The sequence below is a fragment of the Odocoileus virginianus genome, chromosome 32 (genome assembly GCF_023699985.2).
Source record: "Odocoileus virginianus isolate 20LAN1187 ecotype Illinois chromosome 32, Ovbor_1.2, whole genome shotgun sequence".
Classification (NCBI taxonomy): domain Eukaryota; kingdom Metazoa; phylum Chordata; class Mammalia; order Artiodactyla; family Cervidae; genus Odocoileus; species Odocoileus virginianus.
In genome coordinates this window covers 8,937,275-8,959,908 of record NC_069705.1, presented here as the reverse complement: position 1 = coordinate 8,959,908, position 22,634 = coordinate 8,937,275, and the positions used below count along the sequence as shown (strand labels likewise).

The 22,634-nt window shown below is 43.4% G+C and overlaps 1 protein-coding gene across 5 annotated transcripts in view; it reads right to left on the bottom strand.

The window, feature by feature from the left end:
* The window catches only part of ZNF385D (zinc finger protein 385D), a 931,599-nt gene that overhangs the window by 146,145 nt on the left and 762,820 nt on the right, over nt 1-22,634 (bottom strand). The gene's annotated exons all lie outside the window — the stretch shown is intronic.

Sequence of the window (22,634 nt, the reverse complement as noted above, 5' to 3'; positions counted from 1 at the left end):
AGGGTTACTTGCACACAAATTCTGCTTTCTAAGAGCTCAAAAATGTGGAACTATGGGTTCTTCCCACAATCACTGACTGGCCACCAAACACATACTGCCCTCCTATGGCCTCACTACTTGGAGGTCAGAGACTTTGGTCCAGGCGTCAGTTCTTTCTCTGCATCCCACTCCCAGGACAGGACACGGGACACCCAAAGCATGACGGTAGCAATCCAACGCTGGTAAAATGGAATGTCACCAAGGTTCGTTTCAGGGTCCTCATCCACGGTTCCCAAATGTTAGAATCAAACTTTGACTGTCTTCTTAAAACTTGTGCAATCTCTGTGCTCTTTTGCATGTATCTCTTAAGCTTGTGATGAAGTTTAGTCATAATAATTCTTGAAATCACTTAGTGCAGTACATGCCAGGCACATTAAAAGTCAACAAATCTTGGCTATTATAGTTTCTTTTTTGTGTATACATATATGATGATTAGGGTAACAGGAGCCTCATATTCCTACAGTCTTTGTTGGCACTTTCAGTCTCTCACATATCCAAAAAACATTCCAAAATGATTTCAATGTCATACACCAGCCATTGATTCTGCTGAATGCTTGCAGACTTTGGAACTGTTAGCTCTCATTTGATACAAAGTTCTTCTGAGAGTCTTCACCATGGTCTGAGTCAGTTCAGACAAGATTTGATACACACAAAAGCTCAGAATACCTCTGTGAAAGATGCTCTATGTGCTTCTGTGATGCATTACAGTTCACTAATGAGCCTAAACCAGTCACAGATAAATTCTACCTCCTTTTGTGTATTTCAAATCATCAGTACCAGTTAACTCATAGACTCTTTCCACCAGTAGGTAGGATAAAGGTTTTCTCTGTTCACAACTTATATAATGTTTTCTAGACACTCATAATGCACTGTTCTAAATAATAACAATAATAGCATCAACAAAAAAATGACAGTGCTCAGTATTTAAGTGCCTCCAGGTGCTAAGCACTAGGCTGGATGGTTTTTATATTAAACAGCTGTGATCAAGAAGAACTCATGGGTTCTCATTTTTAGCTTCCATCACCACTTTACATTTTTCCTGATGTTCATCCCAGATTTTAGATGAAGCTCAGCTGTCCCACAATTTTTCTGGTCACTTCCAGGAATTAACAAGTTCTAGGATCCCCTCCCCAACTAATGAATTATACCATACATTCTTTTCAACCAGTTTTAATTTTAATTTAAATACAATAAAGCTCACTAATGTTAAATTTACAGTTTGATAAGATTTGACAAATAGATACAGTCTTAATAATTACCTCATAGAACATTTCCATTACCCATAAAGTTTCCTCTTGAGGTCAATTCCTGCCTCCCACCCCATCCGGTGAAATCACTGCTCCGCCTTCTCTAACTATATTTTTTCCTTTCCTCAAAGTTCATACAGAGTCATACACTATATGATCTTCCGTGTCTGGCATCTTTCATTCAGCATGATGTTTTTAAGATTCACCCATGTTGCATGCATTGGTAACATTCCTTTTTACTGCTGAGTAATGGAGATCAGTCCTGGGTGTTCACTGGAAGGACTGATGCTGAAGCTGAAACTCCAATACTCTGGCCACCTGATGTGAAGAGCTGACTCATTTGAAAAGACCCTGATGATGTGAAAGACTGAAGGCAGGAGGAGAAGGGGACGACAGAGGACGAGATGGTTGGATGGCATCACCGACTCGATGGACACGGGTTTGGGTGGACTCCGGGAGTTGGTGAGGGACAGGGAGGCCTGGCGTGCCTGGTTCATGGGGCTGCAAAGAGCCGGGCCTGCCTGGGCGGCTGAGCTGAGCTGACCGAGCGGCCCTCTGTATGGTGACCCCAGGGTGTGCTTTCCTGGTGGCCCATCGCCTGCCATCAGGAGACCAGGTTCAATCCCTGGGTCTGGTAGACTCCTCAAGAGAAGGGAATGGCAACCCACTCCAGAATTCATGCCTGGAGAATCCCATGGGCAGAGAAGCCTGGCAGGCTACGGTCCATGGGGTCACAGAGAGTTGGACATGACTGAGTGACATTTTCACTTTCACTCTAATGTGTTTATCCACCTGTTAGCTGATTGATGGTTTCCAGTAAATTCTATAAGTTTTTCAAATATTAATACATGACCCAAGCTCATTTCTAAATTCAGTTCTGCATCTGAACCCAAACATTAAAAATTAACATAAAGTTACAGGTTACTTTTCTTGGTTTGAACCTAGAGTACTCATGTAAAAGGTCATAGGGCATGGTACAGGATTCTTCTCTACATACACCGCCGTGTCTCCCACCCCAGGTAAGTCAAAACTTTCCTAAGCACCCCCTCACCCCGGTTTCCTCAGAACCGAAGCGGACCATGAGCAGAACCTGAGAGCCGGCAGCACAGGGCTGAGTGAGGACAGGATGCTTCAGAGCCCGCCTCCTGCCTCCCCGAGTGCCTCTGACACCGCTCACAACTGCCATCACAATGCTTCTGTGACAACAGAGAGCTCTGGGGGCAGCTTCCTTTCTGCCCAACAACTAAGGGGAAGTAAAGAGCTGAAAGAGGTGCCAATTTAGAGGCAGCTGCCTTGCCATTTCTATTGCATCTGTTCCATCTGCACAAACAGCATCCATTTCTCTTAGGGATCAGGTGAATTACACCTATACTCTATTCAGGAATACTGAAGCCCCTTTATAATGACACTGTGAAATAAAAATTAATGACATATTTATATTAAAGATGCTCTCTGAAAATACATAGTTTTGAGTTTATCATATTTCAAGAGTAGCTTTTTATTTTTGTCTTTCAGTAATGTTGGTCACTTTCGCTGACTGCATTCAATCCAAATCACCGTAGGAGGTATTTTAGAAGCAGACACTTTAGGCAAATGTGGCATATTCTCTAGATTTAATTCTTTTTTTTTTGAACTGAATATTGTTCTGATCACTATAGCTATAAAATCAAACTTTAAAATGCAAAGTTTAAAATGTGTTCTTCTTCAAAGGCAATCTTATTCTCCTAGATTAAAAAAAACAACAACACTGAATTATCCTTTAATGATGAAATCAACAGCTATAGTTACGCCACCACGAGTAATTCTCTATTATTATTTCAGGAACCTAGTACAACAAAATGACAAGGTTTAATGCCTTCAGTAATGAACATAAGTCACACTCACCTCTTTAATAGATACATCTACAAATATATGGAAAACTGTTTACAACAAGGAATTTAAAAGGGCTAAATCTAAGTAATTTCTGCTGTTAAACAGGTAATTAAGTGATACCATGTGGTCTATGGTGGAGAAGGAAATGGCAACCCGCTCCAGTATTCTTTCCTGGAGACCCCCATGGACACAGGAGCCTGGCGGGCTACCACCCGTGGCGTCACCAAGAGTCAGACTTGACTCAGCGACTGAGCGCAACACACGGTAAATACTAAAAGTGCGCCTGCTGTCACTCAGAGGACACGTGCAGCCACTTGGTTCGCTTTGCCCAAACACACCATCATCGCGCACTGAGGACCCCAGGGACAGAGGGGTCTGGCGGGCCACGTCCGCGGGGTCCAGAGTCAGACAGGCTGAGGACGGCACACAGGCTGTGGATGCAAACGCAGATGCACTGTAATCACACGTTCTGCGCAACAAGCAAGTCACGTGTGTCGGTGTTCTCTCTCTGAACCAACAGGTCTGATCTGTCAAAATAATCATACTTAATGTGTGTACATGTATCATCACTAGGAATCTATCTACAAAATCAGTCTCAAGAAATGCAATGTGTGCAGGAGAGAAAAAAGAAGAAATAGGAAAAAAGGAGAAATAAGAATAAGAAATAAGAAAGGTCAAATATGTTGCAGGAAACCTGGGCACCACAGCCTGGGCATTCACAGTGCACATCTAACATTAAATATTTTGCGATGTCCCACAAAACAAATTATCTGCTCTAAGTAACTATTTCTAAAATAATATAAGCAAAGCTTTTGTTGTTTGTTTTTAAATTTAGCATCTTTGTTCAACACACACAGTTTAAGAAATGTGATCCTGTAAAATAAAACTGTTATATGAATATGAATAAAATGTAAGCTTTTGTGCAAAAGTAAAGTCATTAAACTAAAAATGTAATATCCAGAAATCGCAGTCAGACATTTCCCTGAACCCATGCGGCCCTGAGTTAAAAACTAAAAAGAAATGGTAAAAGCTACATGGTATTTTAAGATATATTTATATAATACCTAAAGTGGGATATTTTGAAAGCTAACATTTTCCAAATACATTATCCAACACTCCCCAAGCCAACACACAAAAGTGAAGAATGATACACTAGCTATTGATATGCTCACCCCAACTCTAGAGTAAAATTCAATTTCAAACTCAGCCTAAGGCCTTATTTAAAGCCAAATGAATATGTTTTCTTCATTTCAGGTTTAAGGATCTTTGCATTTCTTTCCCAGGCCTTGCTTTCCCCTCGTCTCCCCTCTGGGCTTTCTGCTAAATTGATGTGTAGATGCATGACCAGGGCCCAGCCTCAGGTAAGTCAGCTGAGGTTCCCTTCCCAGTTCCCTTTCCTAGGCTGCTGCTGCGTTTTCAGAGAGGGCGGATGGGGCTTAACCCTAACTTCACCTTCCCTGCTCCAGGAGACCTCCTCTCTCTGTACCTGTCAGTATTGTGGCTTTCAGTTTTCATACCAGAGAGTTAGAATTTAAATGCCAGGATGTTTAGAAGTCTGGAAATATAAAGGCTGTCTCTTCCAGCTGGTGTTTCTAGGTGACAGTGACCTGTGACATTCAGGCTAAGGTCACACTTACTGGCACTCACGGGGTCTCTGTGCTTGTAAGCATTGCTTCTAGGCCAGCAACCTACCGAGGAGCTCTCATTGCCCACAGCCTAATATCACAGAAGTGGTAAGAAGCACAGCTTCCCACTCTGGCCCCCTCCATCCAGCACCACAATAAAGTCTTGTGATATCCACTGTCCCAGAGTCTGTGACCCTGTAATATAAAGTGGCACCACCGACTCGATGGACATGAATTTGAGCAGGCTCCAGGAGGTGGTGATGGACAGGGAGGCCTGGTGTGCTGCAGCCCACGGGGTCACAGCGAACTGGACCCAACTGAGCGACTGAACTGAACTGAATATTAAGTGACACATAGTTTATCCCATCGACTATGAACTAGTGAAATGTGTGTTTATATGACTCATATGTGTGTGTGTGTTCGTTGCTTAGTGGTGTTTGACTCTCTGTGACCCCATGGACTATAGCCCACCAGGCTCCTCTGTCCATGAGATTCTCCAGGCAAGAATACTGGAGTGGGTTGCCATTTCCTTCTCCATTATATGACTTACACATTATTAAAAATTATAATAATTGCGTTTCTTCAACAAATTTTTCCATTTGAGAAAACTTGCAAATTTTGCCGTCTTTTAAAAACAGACACATAATTTCCATACCCAAAAAGTGCATGCGTCTTAAATGTATCACTAGTTGCCTTTTTGCAAACATGTGCCTGCTCCCATGGTATCCACATTCCTATCAAGAACATCAAGGACTTCAGCATTCCCCCTTTCTCTGAGGTTTAGGTAGGCAGGGAATTTGACAGGAATACCAATCACCCAAGACCAAGACACAGCTCTGAGCAGGGCTGGAGGGAGGCTGCCCGTGAAGTCTCCTGGTTTCTCTGCTTTTGCCCAACAGCAAAGGACACGTGTGAGCTCACTTCACAGATGCATTCATTCAACTAGAGGTAAGCTTTTTCCATCGCTCACTAATCAGGTCAAGCTCAAGTCTGCTAATTTGATACATTTAAGTAGGAAATTAAGGATACACTAAGTAGGCCCAAGGGCACAATCAATTTTTCAATGCACCCAGCTTTCTTTTACCCTCGAGTCTTCTGCACATGCCTCTTCCTCTGCCTTGAAAACCCTTTCCCCACACCTTCTGCTTCATCTTCCCCTGACTAATGCCCACCTACTTCTCGGGACCCCAGATAGAACCCACCTCTTCTACCAGAATTCTCAGCTGACCTCCTTCAGAGAGGCCAGGTCCCCAACTCATCCTTCAGGCCACTCCACCGCCCTGTCTGAAGCTCTCTCTCATCTCGTGTCTCACCCAAAAGGGGAGAGTCAAGGCGGGCTGCATCCCTGTGCTCTTTGCACCTGGGAATTAACGGGGTGGCTCCCACTTGGGCCCGGACCCACCACATGGCTGTTGAGTTGCTAAAACACAAATTGAATATTATTGAAGCCTGATATCAAAACTTTTAACATCAGTCTTGGAATGGTGTTAACCGCAGCAGTGAGAAAACCTGGGTTCACAAGGGAACCTTATGCATGAGGGGTGAGGAGAGTTTATTAGAGGTGAAAGCATGTGGATTAATGACCCTGTGACACAACAGGGGTAGAGACGCTCAGAGCAGAGTGTGCAGCTGGCAGCCGCCACACAGGACTTAGTACATTCAGTTATGAACTCGTTTCTAGACACAGGTTCATTTAAGCACTGAAGCAATGGTTCACTGGTTCTCTTCCTACTTTACATGCCAACATCAGACCACTTCCCCACCGGGGATCTTGCCAGGCAGAGGCTAAGAGACTCACAGTTCTGCTCAGTTCAGGAGAAGCTGATTCTGCTCAGAAGACCAGTGCTGGAACTTAGATGTGCCAAGCCATTTGGATGCTCTCCAGGTACTCAGGACATGTCCAAATGGAAGAGACCTTTCAGTAGCTTTCTGCCATGGCTATTTTCCCTAATGTTCTCCGAGCAGGCTAATAATGTGAAACAGAGAGCTCAAAGTAAAGCATGATGAGTTTGAAGGGGTCGTAAGATATTATTTTTCTTGGAATCATTTATGCGCTCCGGCAAATTGCATTCAACCAATGTATCATGGCACTGTCGTGCAATTCCCACAGGTAGCTGTGCTCTGAGATTTTTTCCTTTGTTTTAATTAAAAAATTATTGACATATTTGATTCATGACACTACTGGTTTTTGGTATACAGCAAAGTGAGTCAGTTACACACACACATACACATACGTATATTCTTACTGAGATTCTCTCTCATTACAGGTTAGTATGAAATACTGAGTCCAATTCCCTGTGCCGTAGAGTCGGCCTCTGCTCTTCATCTAGTCCAGGTCTAGCAGTGGGTATCTCTGTTCATCCCGAATCCATCGGTTTATCCCTCCAGCCTCCTTCCCCTTGGGGAACAGCAAGTTTTTTCCCCTTGTCTGTGGGTCTATTGCTGTTTTGCAGATCAGTTCATTATTGCATGTAACATATATAATTTTACAGATTATTTTGCTTTATAGATTATTACAAGATATTGAGTACAGTTCCTTGATTTTTAATTGAGTTTGTGGCAGTATTACTGACACATGTCTCGTCATGGAAGTTTAATCCTGTTCATCTTTAAAAACCATCTGTATGTGGTAGTTTCAGTGAGTTGGGTAAGGGCCACGTGTCACCCATGTTCTCATCCCCTATGGTTCTCATTTGTTTTCCTGGAACCCAGTGGAGATTAATATATATTTAAATCTTATTGACATATCTCCTCTATCGATGAGAAAACGTATATAAAGAGAGAAGAAAAAAATCAGGAAAAAATGGAAGAAAAGAAAGTGATTTCCTTCTGTAGATGGGCCTGCTTTTTCTGCAATGGGAAATTTTTGTCAGGCCAGAAGAATATTAAGGTTCTTTAAAAGGGAAGACTGCTGACTGATCACACTAATATCACCCTGTGGGGAAGACTCCAGTCCTTAATTTGGACAAGTCAGACACCCTGTTATCAGCAATACAGGGACAGATTCTGACTCAAGTGCTTTTATCGGAATCCTGTTTCTGATGGACTTAAATGGCAAAACCTCTTTGGAAGACAATGCATGCCTATGGGGCTGCCTGAGCCAGAAGTCACGTTATCCAAGGTTCAATAGGCCTGTCTCTGAATAAAGTCTAAGTAATAAAATCTAACAACCCTAGAGCTGGGACTCCATTTACAAAGAACACCCCAGAGAGTCAGCGTTGTGGATTGGGCTGGAGGATAAATTTCAGAAATTCATTAAACTACCAGCTGCACCAGAAGTTCACAATCACATCTGGCTTCTCTGCAGGTCACTGAAATGCGGGTCGGGTGCTGGAATCTGAAGTGAAAAGACTGAGAGGACAGAACATTTTTGTATACAAATCATGGGTGGCTGAATGAAGGGTTTTCCCCTCTTAACCTGAAATTATGTCCTTGCTACTTTTGTTAAATTCTTTTCAAAATCATAATGCTATTAGAAGGATGGATGGATGAATGGACAGATGTAAGTATGGATGGAAAGATGGCCGCGTGGATGGACAGACGGGTGGATGGGAGGATGGTTGGATGGAAAGATGTAGTATGGATGGATGGAAAAAATTACAACAACAAGGTATGATATTGATTGACCTTTTAATCCTTCCTTTCAAATATTTTGACCATACATTAATTTCCTAGTGTTGCTGTAAAAAGGGACCACCAGCTTACATCAACAGAAATGCATTACCTCATAGTCTTGGAGGTTAGAAGCTCAAAATCAAGATGCTGGCAAACCATACTTACATCCTCTGAAGTCTGTAAGGAGAATTCCTCCCGGCTCTCCCTAGCTTCCGGTGTCTTGCCAGCAATCCTTGGCAACCCTTAGCCTATAGTCACATCACTCTAATTCTCCATCTTCACATCCCATTCTTCCTGAGTGTGTCTCTGTGTCCAAATTTCTCCTTATTATCAGAGTACCAGCCATATGTGATTAGGGACCACTCTTGTGAACTCATTTGAAATTGATTATCTCTGTAAAGTGACAATTTCCAAATAAGGTCACACTCTAATGTACTGGGAGTTAGGATTATAACAAACTTTGGGGGGTGGGGTACAAGATTCAACCCCAAACACCCTGAATAGGCAACATAAAAATCCACAAACTGGACATCCTTGGGTCTCATCCACGGTGGGTGAGAACCCATCGGCCAATGCAGGCAACGTGGGTTGCATCCCTGCTCCGGGCAGATTTCACTTGCCACGGAGCAATTGAGCCCCGGCGCCCCAGCTACTGAGCCTGCGTCCCAGAGCCTGCGCTCCGCAAACAAGCCGCAGGGAGACGCGTGCGCACCGCGACTGGAGACCTGCCCCCAGCCACCGCGCCGAGAGAGCGCCTGCTCGAAGCAACGAAGACCCGGTGCAGCCAAAAGTAAAGATACCCATCTTAAAAGGGGACTTGGTGGAAAACACAATTTAAAAAATCTACAAACCACTGTGAAATTTTACTCAGGCACTAATTCTACGACTTCTTGATTAAAGGGAAAATCAAAATCTATTTTCTTGGCTAGTGTCTAAAAGGAAAAGTTGGAAGAGCCACTGGATCACTGAGACCATTTCTTGTCTGCCTTCTACGGTTTATGATCAATTTTAGCCTCAAAGGGTCTTGTGATCCCCAAGAACCTAGAAAGAAGAAATACATTTCAGAAACTGAAATATACATAGAGACGAGACTGACAGAATTGAAAGAAGCATGTCTAGGGGGCCTACAGATGATTTATGGCTTCCCACAGCTCAGCTGCAAAGAATTCGCCTGCAACACAGGAGACTCTGATTCCTGGGTCGGGAAGATCCCCTGGAGAAGGGATAGGCTACCCCCTCCAGTATTCTTGGGCTTCCCTGGTGGTTCAGCTCCTAAAGAATCCGCCTACAACACAGGAGACCTGGGTTCGATTCCTGGGTTGGAAAGATCCCCTGGAGAAGGGAAAGGCTACCCACTCCATTATTCTGGCCTGGAGAATTCCATGGGCTGTGTATAGTCCATGGGGTTGCAAAGAGTTGGACAAGACTGAGCGACTTTCACTATACTATATGTACTACAAATGATTTAGATGAGGTAATTTGAAAATGCCACAAAATGAAAGTTATAAAGGCTATAGAGAAACTAAACAATGGAACATTGATATGAGCTATGTGAGCAACGATCCTGATTTTAAATGTTTGGCTAAAGTAGAAAAGACATAAATTCGGGGCACGTGTTTTACAATGTCCCTTTTCTTCTTGCTTTCCCACTTGTTTGTTTCCTTTTGTAAATCAGTCTTTAACGACTTTAAGAATGCATAATGCTGTGTGGGGTGGTTCTTTTTAAACAAATTCCATCTCCATAAGTAATTTATATGATCTCTTCTAGCATGAAAATCCCAACACATTATAAATGGAATTAAGCACATGAGAATATCCATACTTCTCTTTATTTTTGTTCAAAAATGCAAATATGTCTGTGCATATGTTTTGTGTGTGGATACACATGCATACATATTATTTATGTACCAATTCATGTACCAGTTGGTACAGTCCCTACATAAAATCTCTCACGCTTTTGAATTTGGCAGTACTCAATTTCTTCTGTTCTGTGTTTAGGCTAGACTTGATACTTCCTTGAATTATTCTACTCCTTGCACTGAAATATTCACTCAGTAACTTACACATACATTTCCCCCATCCCCTATAGGTGGCCCATATGCTTGCTTTTATTAGCCAGCGATGTGGAACTCATGCCATCAGAGGCATTTTCTGTTGGCAAGCACTGCCTCCACGAACTAACCCAGGTCGTGTCTTTGGATTGATTCCCATTCCTTCTGGCCTCCAATATTCTGCTCCAGTAATACAGATTTACTGGCAAGTTCTTGCATAATCTGGTGTGGTTTATTGCCTCCTTATCTTTTGTGGGGTTCTTCCTTTCCTCCAATCTTTATTGCTTACATGTTACATGTGCAATTCTTGCCCGTTCCTCCAAAATGCTCTCTTTCCAAGAGAAGCCCCTCTGGTCTCATAGCAGACGGAGCCAAATAGCCCTCCTCCCCGTTCTCACAAGATGCTACACATCCCCACATCGTGTCCTACAGTATTCATCTCCCAGATATTCTGCTTAGTCCTCCCTTCCCAAGACTGCCAAAGATGTAGTCAGTTTTACTCATCTTTAAAAAACAAGCACCAGAAAACAGAAAATGCTCAGAAAAGGTTTATTGTTGAAATAAGTAATTAAATAAGTAAAAGCAGCCACCTCAGCTGCTGTCAATCATTTTAAGGGAAAAAAGTGCCCCAAGACATGATTCTTGGTCGAAGCCACACAGTTCGATTGCGTAGAAAATTTGCATTGTCCTCTGAAGTTGACTGCATTTAGGAGTCTTGATGTAGATATTCAAAATAAACTTGCATGTTGAAAAAATAAAAAATAATAATCGCTCGTAAAATGCATGCCACATATTTAAGGCAACCATTCTCAACCCTGGCAATACAGCAGGAATCATCTGGGGAGCTTGTTAAAAGTATAGATTTCGATCCCAACACAAGGCAAATTAGTTCAAGGCTTAAAAGGCTCCATGGGGGATGTCCAAGAAGTACTGGTCAAAACCTTGGTAACAGAACCAACTTCCCAGCTTCCCTGGTGGCTCAACTGGGGGTAAAAATCAGCCTGTCAATGCAGAAGCAGCGGTGCTATCCCCGATCCAGAAGATCCCATGCGCCGCAGGGCAACTAAGCCCTGTGCCACAGCTACGGAGCCCACCCCCTAGAGCCCTGCTCTGCAACAAGCGAGGGCATCACAACGAGCACCCAAGCATCACAACCAGGGAGGAGCCCCGACCGCAGCCCGGGAGAAGCCCCCATCACAATGGAGCCCTGACTACAACCCGGGAGGAGCCCCAGGAAGGACCCTCATCACACCCGGGGAGGAGCCCTGATCACAACTGGGGAGGAGCCCCAATCACAACCAGGGAGAAGCCCCGACCACAGCCCAGGAGGAGCCCCGATCACAACCAGGGAGGAGCCCCGACCACAACCCGGGAGGAGCCCCGATCACAACCCGGGAGGAGCCCCGATCACAACCAGGGAGGAGCCCCGACCACAACCCGGGAGAAGCCCCCATCACAATGGAGCCCTGACTACAACCCGGGAGGAGCCCCAGGGAGGAGCCCTGACTGCAACCCAGGAGGAGCCCCAGGAAGGACCCTCATCACACCCGGGGAGGAGCCCTGATCACAACTGGGGAGGAGCCCCAATCACAATTTGGGAGGAGCCCCGACCACAACCCAGGCGGAGCCCCGGGGAGGAGCCCTGACCACAACCCGGGAAAAGCCCCGACCACAACTGGGGAGGAGCCCAGACCACAACCCGGGAGAAGCCCCCATCACAATGGAGCCCTGACTACAACCCGGGAGGAGCCCCAGGAAGGACCCTCATCACACCCGGGGAGGAGCCCTGATCACAACTGGGGAGGAGCCCCAATCACAATTTGGGAGGAGCCCCGACCACAACCCAGGCGGAGCCCCGGGGAGGAGCCCTGACCACAACTGGGGAGGAGCCCCAACCACAACTGGGGAGGAGCCCCGATCACAACCCAGGAGGAGCCCCGACCACAACCAGGGAGGAGCCCCGATCACAACTGGGAAGGAGCCCCAACCACAACCCGGGAGGAGCTCCGACCACAACCGAGGAGGAACCCGGATCACAACCGAGGAGGAACCCCGATCACAACTGGAGAGGAGCCCCAGGGAGGAGCCCCGACCACAACCCGGGAGGGCCCTGACCACAACCGAGGAGGAACCCCGATCACAACCGGCGACGAGCCCCATGGAGGACCCCTGATCACAACCAGGGAGGAGCCCCGGTCACAACTAGGGAGGAGCTCTGATGGCAATTAGAGCAAAGCCCAGGTGCAGCAATGGAGACCCAGCATACCAAAGATAAATAGATAAAATTAGAGAAGCAACCTCCTATGATTAAAATATTTCACCAAGGAATAGCTAGGATAAACGATTTGCAGCTCCAAGATTTAAACTCCAGTTTATTAAAAACTGATGCTCCTCCTACATATCAAACTGACTCTCAAACATGTGTCAGAGCTCAACAAACTTCCGAAATCAACTTGAAAACTGGGTCTGTATTTAAGGTCCTAGGGAATTGGCAAAAGGCAGCAGAAATATGCACATGTTATTTTTTTTTTTAAAAAAAGGAGAACTGATAGAGAAAAGTAAGCCAGAACAACCTACAATAAACAAGGGATATTTTAAAGTGTTTCTAACAATTGACTTGCTTGTTAACAAACGACATGGTAGGCTATTTTTATTTATTTTATTTATTTTTTTACAAATACAAAGGTTTCTTTATTTGTGACCATTTATTTACAATCTCCACTCCAGGATAATGACACATATGCATACACGATTTCCATCCAGAAAAGTAGGCTATTTTTAATCCCCAGGGTACTGTTAAAGTATTGTTTCACTTCTCTTTACATCTTTCAGGACCCTGCCTGTTTTCCACTTCCTGACCTTTGTCAAGGACTTAAAGGAACCGCTGTCAAGTTGAACTGTGGTGGAAAGCTTGAATCAGGTGTGGTGATAGTTAAGTGGTCGGCAAGGAGGTTCTCAATTGCTCAGGTCACAGAAGGATGGAGCTGAGCTGTCCTGTCTGCCCAGAAACCCTGGGACCAAACCCGTCTGGACCAGTGAAGGGCCCCAGCACCTCAGGGCCTCTTCAGTGCTGAATGCACGGTCGTGTCCGGTTGCATTTTACACACTTCACGGTGTCTACCATAGAGAAATGCTTGTATAAGCAACAGATGCTGGAGCGGGTGTGGAGAAAAGGGAGCCCTCTTACACTGTTGGTGGGAATGCAAACTAGTACAGCCGCTATGGAGAACAGGGTGGAGATTCCTTAAAAAACTGGAAATAGAACTGCCATATGACCCAGCAATCCCACTTCTGGGCATACACACCGAGGAAACCAGATCTGAAAGAGACACGTGCACCCCAATGTTCATCGCAGCACTGTTTATAATAGCCAGGACATGCAAGCAACCTAGATGCCCATCAGCAGACAGCTATGGTACATATACACAATGGAATATTACTCAGCCATTAAAAAGAATTTATTTGAGTCAGTTCTAATGAGATGGATGAAACTGGAGCCCATTATACAGAGTGAAGTAAGCCAGAAAGATAAAGACCATTACAGTATACTAACACATATATATGGAATTTAAAAAGATGGTAATGATAACCCAATATGCAAAACAGAAAAAGAGACACAGATGTACAGAACAGACTTTTAGACTCTGTGGGAGAAGGCAAGGGTGGGATGTTCTGAGAGAATAGCATTGAAACAAGTATACTATCAAAGGTGAAACAGACCACCAGCCCAGGTTGGATGCATGAAACAAGTGCTCAGGGCTGGTGCACTGGGATGACCCAGAGGGATGGGATGGGGAGGGAGGCAGGAGGGGGGATGGGGATGGGGAACACATGTAAATCCATGGCTGATTCATGTCAGTGTATGGCAAAAACCACTACAATATTGTAAAGTAATTAGCTCCAACTAATAAAAATAAATGAAAAAAAAAAAGAAATGCTTGTATATACTTTTGAAAAATCCCAAATACAATGCCATTGGATGACTGGTGGCTTTCTACATAAACTATGAAAAGTAAAATATAAACTTATGCCTCTCTTTACACAGCTTGAAGGGGCTTGCAAATCTCAGCTGGATTCCCAGGAGCAAGCATGTTGAGAACCTCTGATTTAAGAAGTTATTTTGTTAGCTGGAATGCTAACTAGTACATTTTGTAATTCCCATGCACTTCAAGTCTTCTTCCAGAGGGACTCTCAGAATACTGTGCTATAATTTCTTTTCTATTTTCGTTTATTGTTATCAGATAATGTGCACATGGTAACAAACCAAGGAGTACAGAGAGCTTCGGCCCAGAGATATTAATAAATGCTCGAAATGAAATATTTATTATCATTATTTTATGCCAATTGATAGCACAGCTCTAAATAACATACTAACGCATTTATAGACATTAGTGAAATCATACTTGTCTTTCTTTTCATACTCCTCTACAAACATTTTCAAATTTTATTATGTTAAATATTCTATTATTATTTTACAACTATGCATAATATGTTTCCATATTTAGGCATGGTTCCATTAACTTGAGTCAGTATTTCAAATTCCCTGCTTGAAGTTACTCTTTTTTGTATATCTTTTCTTCCTTGATTTCAAATTTCCAAATTCCAAATTTCCAAATTCTCTCAACTACACACACACTATTAAACATTCAAACTCTTCTAACGGAAATATTTTGTACTCTAACTACTACCCATTTTCCCAGACTTTATTCAAGGATGAATCTAAAATTTAAAAGCTCAAAAACAGCATTATCATTGTTTTGACATCATCAATATTTTTGTCTACTGATCAGGTAACATGATAGGATTAGGTTATACATTTTTCAAGTAATAATATTATAAAACTTGGCCCATTCAAAGGAGAATGCTTTAGCTTCAAGCAAAGTAGCTTCTACTTTCTTATTACCAATTGCTTAAAATTATTATTTTCAACTGCTACATATATAAAGTATACTTTTCTATTGTTTTTTGCTGCCTTTCTTTCCCTATAAAAATGTGTATTTATCTTAATTTAAAAATTTCCTCTTTTCAATCAATCCTTATGTTTTCAGTCCCACCTGTCTGATGCTTTTTGCTTTGTTCAATCAACATGGTGTCAGCAAACCCTAATTCCAGACTTTTCCCAAGGTTCTGACTTCATACTTTTCTCTTCTTTCTTTTTCTATGCACTATCTTTCCACCATCTGGCATCTAGAGATGCTTTTTTATCCACGCTGACCCAAAACACCTCTGTTCTTTTGTGGCTATCTCTCTCTTTTTTTTTAAATTTCTTTAGCTTCATTTCAAGGATATCTTCAGAGAAAAGAAGTCATATTTGTACCATGTTTGCTTCATTTTGAAATAAAAACTAGAGGTTTTACCTAAATGTGTTTTAAATAAAAAAAATCTGAATAAAAGGAAACTTGGCTCCTAAAAAAAATACAGTAGTCCAAAAATCCTGATATTTGATATCAATAAATTATAGTTTGCAGGTAAAGGATTATTCTTGATCATATTTAATTAGAAAATATATTTCACTTAAAATAACCACCCTTCTAAATAGTATTTTAACATCAAGAATATTGATTTAGGATCATGTCACTTGCTATGAAATCTTCAGGAAATCTTAAAGGAAGATGCTTTCCTCCACTTCTTAGACTATGTAATTCCTTTCACCATGAAAATAATACGTGGCAGCAAAAAAATGACATTTTCATTCTTCCTCTATTGCTGAATTTATTTGTATTTTAAGTGAACTTTCTAAACTAGCTCTTCAGATATTTCTTGAAAGCAATTTGCATTCAGTAAAGAGTTCTTGGCTAAAAAAAAAAAAGCAAACATAAGAAGAGCAATCGCAATGAAGATCATGTACTGATGCCAAAGATTTCCCCTAATTACCTGGGGTGGGGGGGCTGCCTGAGTGGATTGGGATGGAAATGCTAACTCTTCAGAAAAACCCAGCACATATCAAGTGTCAGGCTCCTAAACTGAATTTCAAGCAATTTCAAAACAGTGAACAGGAAGAGACCAGGTACGGCATAACAGGGCCTGGCAAGTGTTCCTGTAACATTTGCTCTTTCTCGTATAGATCCACAGGGGAATACAACAGAAACAACACAGGGTTCAAACAGGTGATGAAGGGGAGAGGTGAGCCCTGGGAAATGGGGCCGAGAATGGTTCTGAAACAAGTATCCTGGAATACAGATCTTGTAGTGGGTGGACTTGAATTCCCATTCTAGAATGGTCACCTACTCATCTTTTGGCCTTAGGAAAGAGTGATAAGAGGATTAAAAGAGATGATGTATGTGAAGCACTTGATCCAGAGGCAGACATGTTCAGGATCCATAGTGATTTTGTAGTTTGCAGATACTCTCATCCTCTAGATATTTATGGGAGAAATAATAACTCCTGTGCTCATTCTCCATGGATGATAAGATAATGGTTGAAACACAGAATCATTTAAAAATATTCTGGATTGATTGTTGAGACGTTAGTTAATATGACAACAAACAGAAAGCAAAGAATTTAGGATAAATTGGGAAGGTTCATCAGTTTGACAAGATCTTGACTTGCAAGGTGTCAATGACAGGGAAGGATGCCCTGGAAAGGGACCAGAGATGGTTTCTGGATCGTCACTGGTTGTTTGTCAGAAAGATATGTAATCTAAGTGCCCAAGAATTGATGCTTTTGAACTGTGGTGTTGGAGAAGACTCTTGAGAGTCCCTTGGGCTGCAAGGAGATCCAACCAGTCCATCCTAAAGGAGATCAGTCTTGAATATTCATTGGAAAGACTGATACTGAAGCTGAAACTCCAATACTTTGGGCACCTGATGCGAAGAGCTGACTCATTGGAAAAGACCCTGATGCTGGGAAAGACTGAAGGCAGGAGAAGGGGACGACAGAGAATGAGATGGTTGGATGGCATCACTGACTTGATGGACATGAGTTTGTGTAAGCTCCGGGAGTTGATGATGGACAGGCAGGCCTGGCGTGCTGCAGTCCATGGGGTCGCAAAGAATTGGACACGACTGAGTGACTGAACTGAACTGAACTGTATATAAAATAGATAGCTAATAACCTACTGGGTAGCACAGGGAACTCTGTTCAATACTCTATAATGATCTATATGGGAAAAGAATCTTAAAAAGAGGAATATATGTATGTATGTAAGTGTGTGTGTGTGTGTATATATATATATATATATAAAACTGGTTCTCTTTGTTGTAAGCAACACTAACACAATATTTTAAACCAAATATACTCCAATAAATATTCTTTTTAAAAAGTATATGTAACTATATCTGTATATTTAGAAAAATAATTTAGACAAGAGCCTAAAGGTAGAAAATCAGTCTAGAGTCAGGAAGACAGAATAGGGCCTATTTCAGAAGTCCATCAGAACAATATCAGTCGTAATTCAGCCTGCAGCAACTGGGAGATTGGGGGGAGGCCTGGGGAGAGTCTGAGGAGAGAGGCTTTAAAGTCAGCATCGTCTGTTTGAAACAAAGCCGACAAAGACTGACGCTTTCATGTGGGGAACAGAATGGACAGTGAGGACAGTAACCATTCCGTGTACACTGGAAAGGTGTGTGTGTAGATACATCTGCGGGCAGGGGACTGTGCACCACTGGGAAGATACGAAACTGTAAGCGGAGTCTAAAATAACGACACAGATGAACTTATTCACAAAACAGAAACAGACTCAGGCACAGAAGGCAGACTTACGGTTACCCAGGCGGAAGGTGGTGGGGGAGGGAGAGACTGGGAGGTGGGGATTAACACTCACACCATACACAGAGCAGGGAGCTTCCAGGGCAGCCCAGTCTCCCGCAGCGCAGGCAGACTCTCCACCAAGCCAGCTCTCGGGGTCAGTTACAATGATATATCTGATTCTTTACCAGCTGATCTACGGGGTCAGTTACAATGATCAATAAATGCCCTCCCCCCGGAGTCTCTCCCCCCCGACCTCCCCCCTCCAAGCCATCACAGCGTGCCAGGCTGAGCTCCCCGTGTGACAGAGCAACGTCCCTCGAGCTGTCTGTTTCCCGAATGGTTAGAGCCCCTTATCTAGTAAGGCTATTATTCCTATGGGCTTCCCTTGTGGCTCAGAGGGGAGAGGATCTGCCTGCTATGCAGTGTAGGAGATCCTGGAGAAGGGAATGACAACCCACTCCAGTGTTCTCTCCTGGAGAATCCCAGGGACAGAGGAGCCGGGCGGGCTACAGTCCATGGGGTCCCAAAGAGTTGGACACGACTGAGTGACTAACACAATCTTTTGTCAGATTTGTGACCTATCTTTTTGCTGTCTTTATAGGGACTTTTGATGAACAAATGTTCTTAGTTTCAAAGTTATCTGAATTTATTTGATTTAAGTAATATATATATATATACACATATATATACATACATATATATATATATATATATATATATATATATCTCCTACCTCAAGGCCTTAAAATGTTTTCTTAAAGAAGTTTTGCTGTTCACACTGAAGTCTCGACTCCACAGGCGGTCAGACTCTGTCTAGTGTGAGGGAGAAATCCAGTTCCATCCTCTCACACAGAAGGCCGTGGCGGGCCCGGCTCAGTCCCTGCCTTGCCCCTGTGTCTCTGGCTCAGGACAGACACTCCTGCCAGAGTGATGCTCCCCCTTAAGTCTCCGCCTGCTGCCTGAAGCTTGCCCTCCAGGGGCCATGCCTTCCTTTTCTCACCTCCTCAGGCTGTCATTCAGAGAGACCACAGCCATCCACATTTACCACATTTAAAAACCGACACTTCCCCAAACCCGTCCAACCCCTCTCCCCGTTCGCTTTGCCCCTCACCCTCACTCTGTTTGAAGGTGTCACCCCCGCCCCCCATTATAACACCGCACAGAGCAGAGGAAGGACTCTGTTTTGTTCACTGTGGGAACCCCATCACCTAGAAGATGCCGGGCATTCATCAGCACCCCTGATGCGCGCTGGCTGAGAGGGTAAATGAGCACGCTGCGCTTTGAGAACGGGTCTGTCCGTGGCATGCGGACTGTCGCTGGTCTGCTTTTCTCTCCAGGTGAGGGTCGCCGTCTCAGTGCGCTGTGTTTGCGTCGTTTGCAGTAAGGTCTGACACGGCATGGTCTCTCCAGGCTCTCGGTCTTTAAGGGTGACTTATTTATTTTTGGTCATTTCCTCTCCTAGGTCAAGTTTAGATTCACCCCAGTTTTAGAATCCAGATAAGGCAATGGCACCCCACTCCAGTACCCTTGCCTGGAAAATCCCATGGTCGGTGGAGCCTGGTGGGCTGCAGTCCATGAGGTCGCGAAGAGTCGGACACGACTGAGCGACTTCACTTTCGCACATTGGAGGAGGAAATGGCAACCCACTCCAGTGTTCTTGCCTGGAGACTCCCAGGGACGGGGGAGCCTGGTGGGCTGCCGCCCGTGGGGTCGCACAGAGTCGGACACGACTGAAGCGACTTAGCAGCAGCAGCAGTTTTAGAATCACACTTTTGTGTCCGTGAACAAAATCTCATAGCTATTTGATTCACAGTATAGTGACTCTGTAGTTTGATTTGGAAAGAACAGAGAGATTTTTATTATTTCATATCTTTCTGTCCATAACTGTGATATAGCTCTTATTTAGTTATTCTGTAATGTCCTTTAATAATTTTTTTAACAGTTGTCTCTATAACATCTTGCACTCTTTGATAAATTCTTACTATTTTTACAGACATAAAGTTATTCATGTATTCTTCAGTTAAACTAGGACACTCTTATCTTTAACTAAACATTGACACTATACCTCCTAAAAATTAAATCACAAAATACCATGGGTTTTTTGAATAAAAGTAAAATTTTGAAAGAAGCTGGTCATTGTAATTCATCAGAAATTTCCCATTTAGCTAAGAGATGATAATCTGAAAAGAAGCAGCTAATTAAAATTACAGAGAAATCTTTAAGAGAAAAAAACACTTTGTTCCTAACTTAGCACTTTTCTCCCACTAAGGAGGCTTATATGACCCATCGTCAACAAAATCCACTAGTCTCTCCCTTGCGTTTTACAGCAATTATCATAATATTGTCTTGTGCTGTGATTAGCTCTACACTCATCTTTCTTCCTTGCTGGAGGTGCACTGATGGAGACCAGAGAGAATCCCTGGTCTCTCTGGTCTCTGGTCCCTGGTGAGCAGGTACAGAGCCTGCCAGGGGCTGCCGGCACCATCAGCTTCTGGGCGTTCACACCGGGCATCCAAAGGAGACCACAGAATCTACTCAAACGCCAAGGAGAGCCCGGCTGTGGGAGAAGCCCTCCCTTCCGGGTTCTCTCTCCCTTCTGATGTTATGTTCCTATTTCTCCCCTGACTCATCTCTTCTGGCTGCCTTTAGATATCTTTTCCCTCTGCCTTCCCCAGAAAGAGCAGCACTCCCGGAGAAATCTCGAGTAACTTTATCAAGAGCCTATTCCATATCATCCATTCTCATATCTTCAATTACACCCAAAATTAGTAAAACTGAACTTCAATATTGCATTGCATGCACGTTTAAACTGCTGTGTCTTACTGCTAATATCCTATGTATCTGCTACATATCTTATATAAAGCCTGTTGTTAGCACACACAATTTTTTTAATTTTTATTTGATATTGGAGGACAGTTGATTTACAATGTGTAAGTTTCACATGTATAGCAAAGTGATTCAGTTATACGTCACGTATTTATTCATCTTCCAACTCTTTCCCACTCAGGTTATTAGACAGTAACGACTGTAGCTACCTGTGCTGTACCATAGGTCCTGTGTCTATTTTATATACAAACGTGCATGTTCAGTCTTGTCTTACTCTACGACCCTATGGACCGCAGCCCTCCAGGCTCCTCTGTCCACGGGATTCTCCGCGCAAGAACATTGGAGTGGATTGCCATTTCCTCCTCCAGGGGATCTTCCCAACCCAGGGATCGAACCCACATCTCTTGCATCCCCTGCATTGGCAGGTAGATTCTTTAATCTATCTGGTTTGATTCCTGGGTTGGGAAGATCCCCTGGAGACGGGAAAGGCTGCCCACGCCAGTGTTCTTGGGCTTCCCTGCTGCTGGTAAAGAGTCCGTCCGCAATGCGGGAGACCTGGGCTCAATCCCTGGGTGGGGAAGGTCCTCTGGAGAAGGGAACGGCTCCCCACTGCAGTGTTCTGGCCTGGAGAATCCCATGCACAGTCCACGGGGTCGCACAGAGTCAGACGCCTGAGCGAATCTCACTTCACTTCATAACTGACTCACGCTGTAGCATAGCAAAACCAACACAGCCTTGTAGAGCAGTTATCCTCCAATTAAAAATGAATAAAAATAATAACAAATGAAACTAAAGATGAAACCCTACATGGAATACCACCAATATAGTATCAAAAAATTTTTAATGGATATTTCACAGAAAAAGAAAAATAAGCAGCCAATAAACATAGAGAAAATTGACCAACTCTGTGAGTATTCAGGGACAATTTTGAAAACACAAAATTCCTTAGAATCTATTTTTCAGATAAGAAATTGACATAATTAAAAAAAAAATGTTCAATACCGTCAACCATTTGAAAAAAATGTAGAACAGAAAGAATCCTTCAACGACAGGTGGGAGTAAAAGCTGGTACCATGTCTGGAGAACTTCTGCTGAAGAAGAGAACCGAGAACTGTCTGACCCAGCCTCCCATTGCTAGGAATGGACTCTAGAGAGACGCATGTTGTCTGTGCACAAACAGCCACGTGCAAGGACGATATGGGGATCGGACTTCACGGCAGCAGAAACATGGATACAGATATTCACCTGCAGGAGAGCAGACCCGCCTCGGCCCTCTGACCCATTCATAACTGCAAGTCCTTCAGCACGGTAAGAACGGAAATACAGCTAAATGTGCCAACAGACACGAAGCTCAGACACATGCTTCGGATCGGAAAAATAAGTGACAGAGGAGTTACCTATATACGCTGGTATTTCTATGATGCCAAAAAACAAGCAGAATTAAATCATGCTTATTTAAAGGTATGCCCTTCGGGGTGGAAACAATGAGTGAAAACATGGAAGTGGTGGATAGAACATTTTAGATACAGATAGCTTCTGACTGGAAGGCAGGGGAAGAAAACAAGTTATTTTAAAAGTGAAAATGTTCAGTTTCTTAAGCTGGAGCGGAAGGGCATGATGTTTACATTCAATTATGCTTTACAATTTCTGTATTAAAATAGTATATAGGG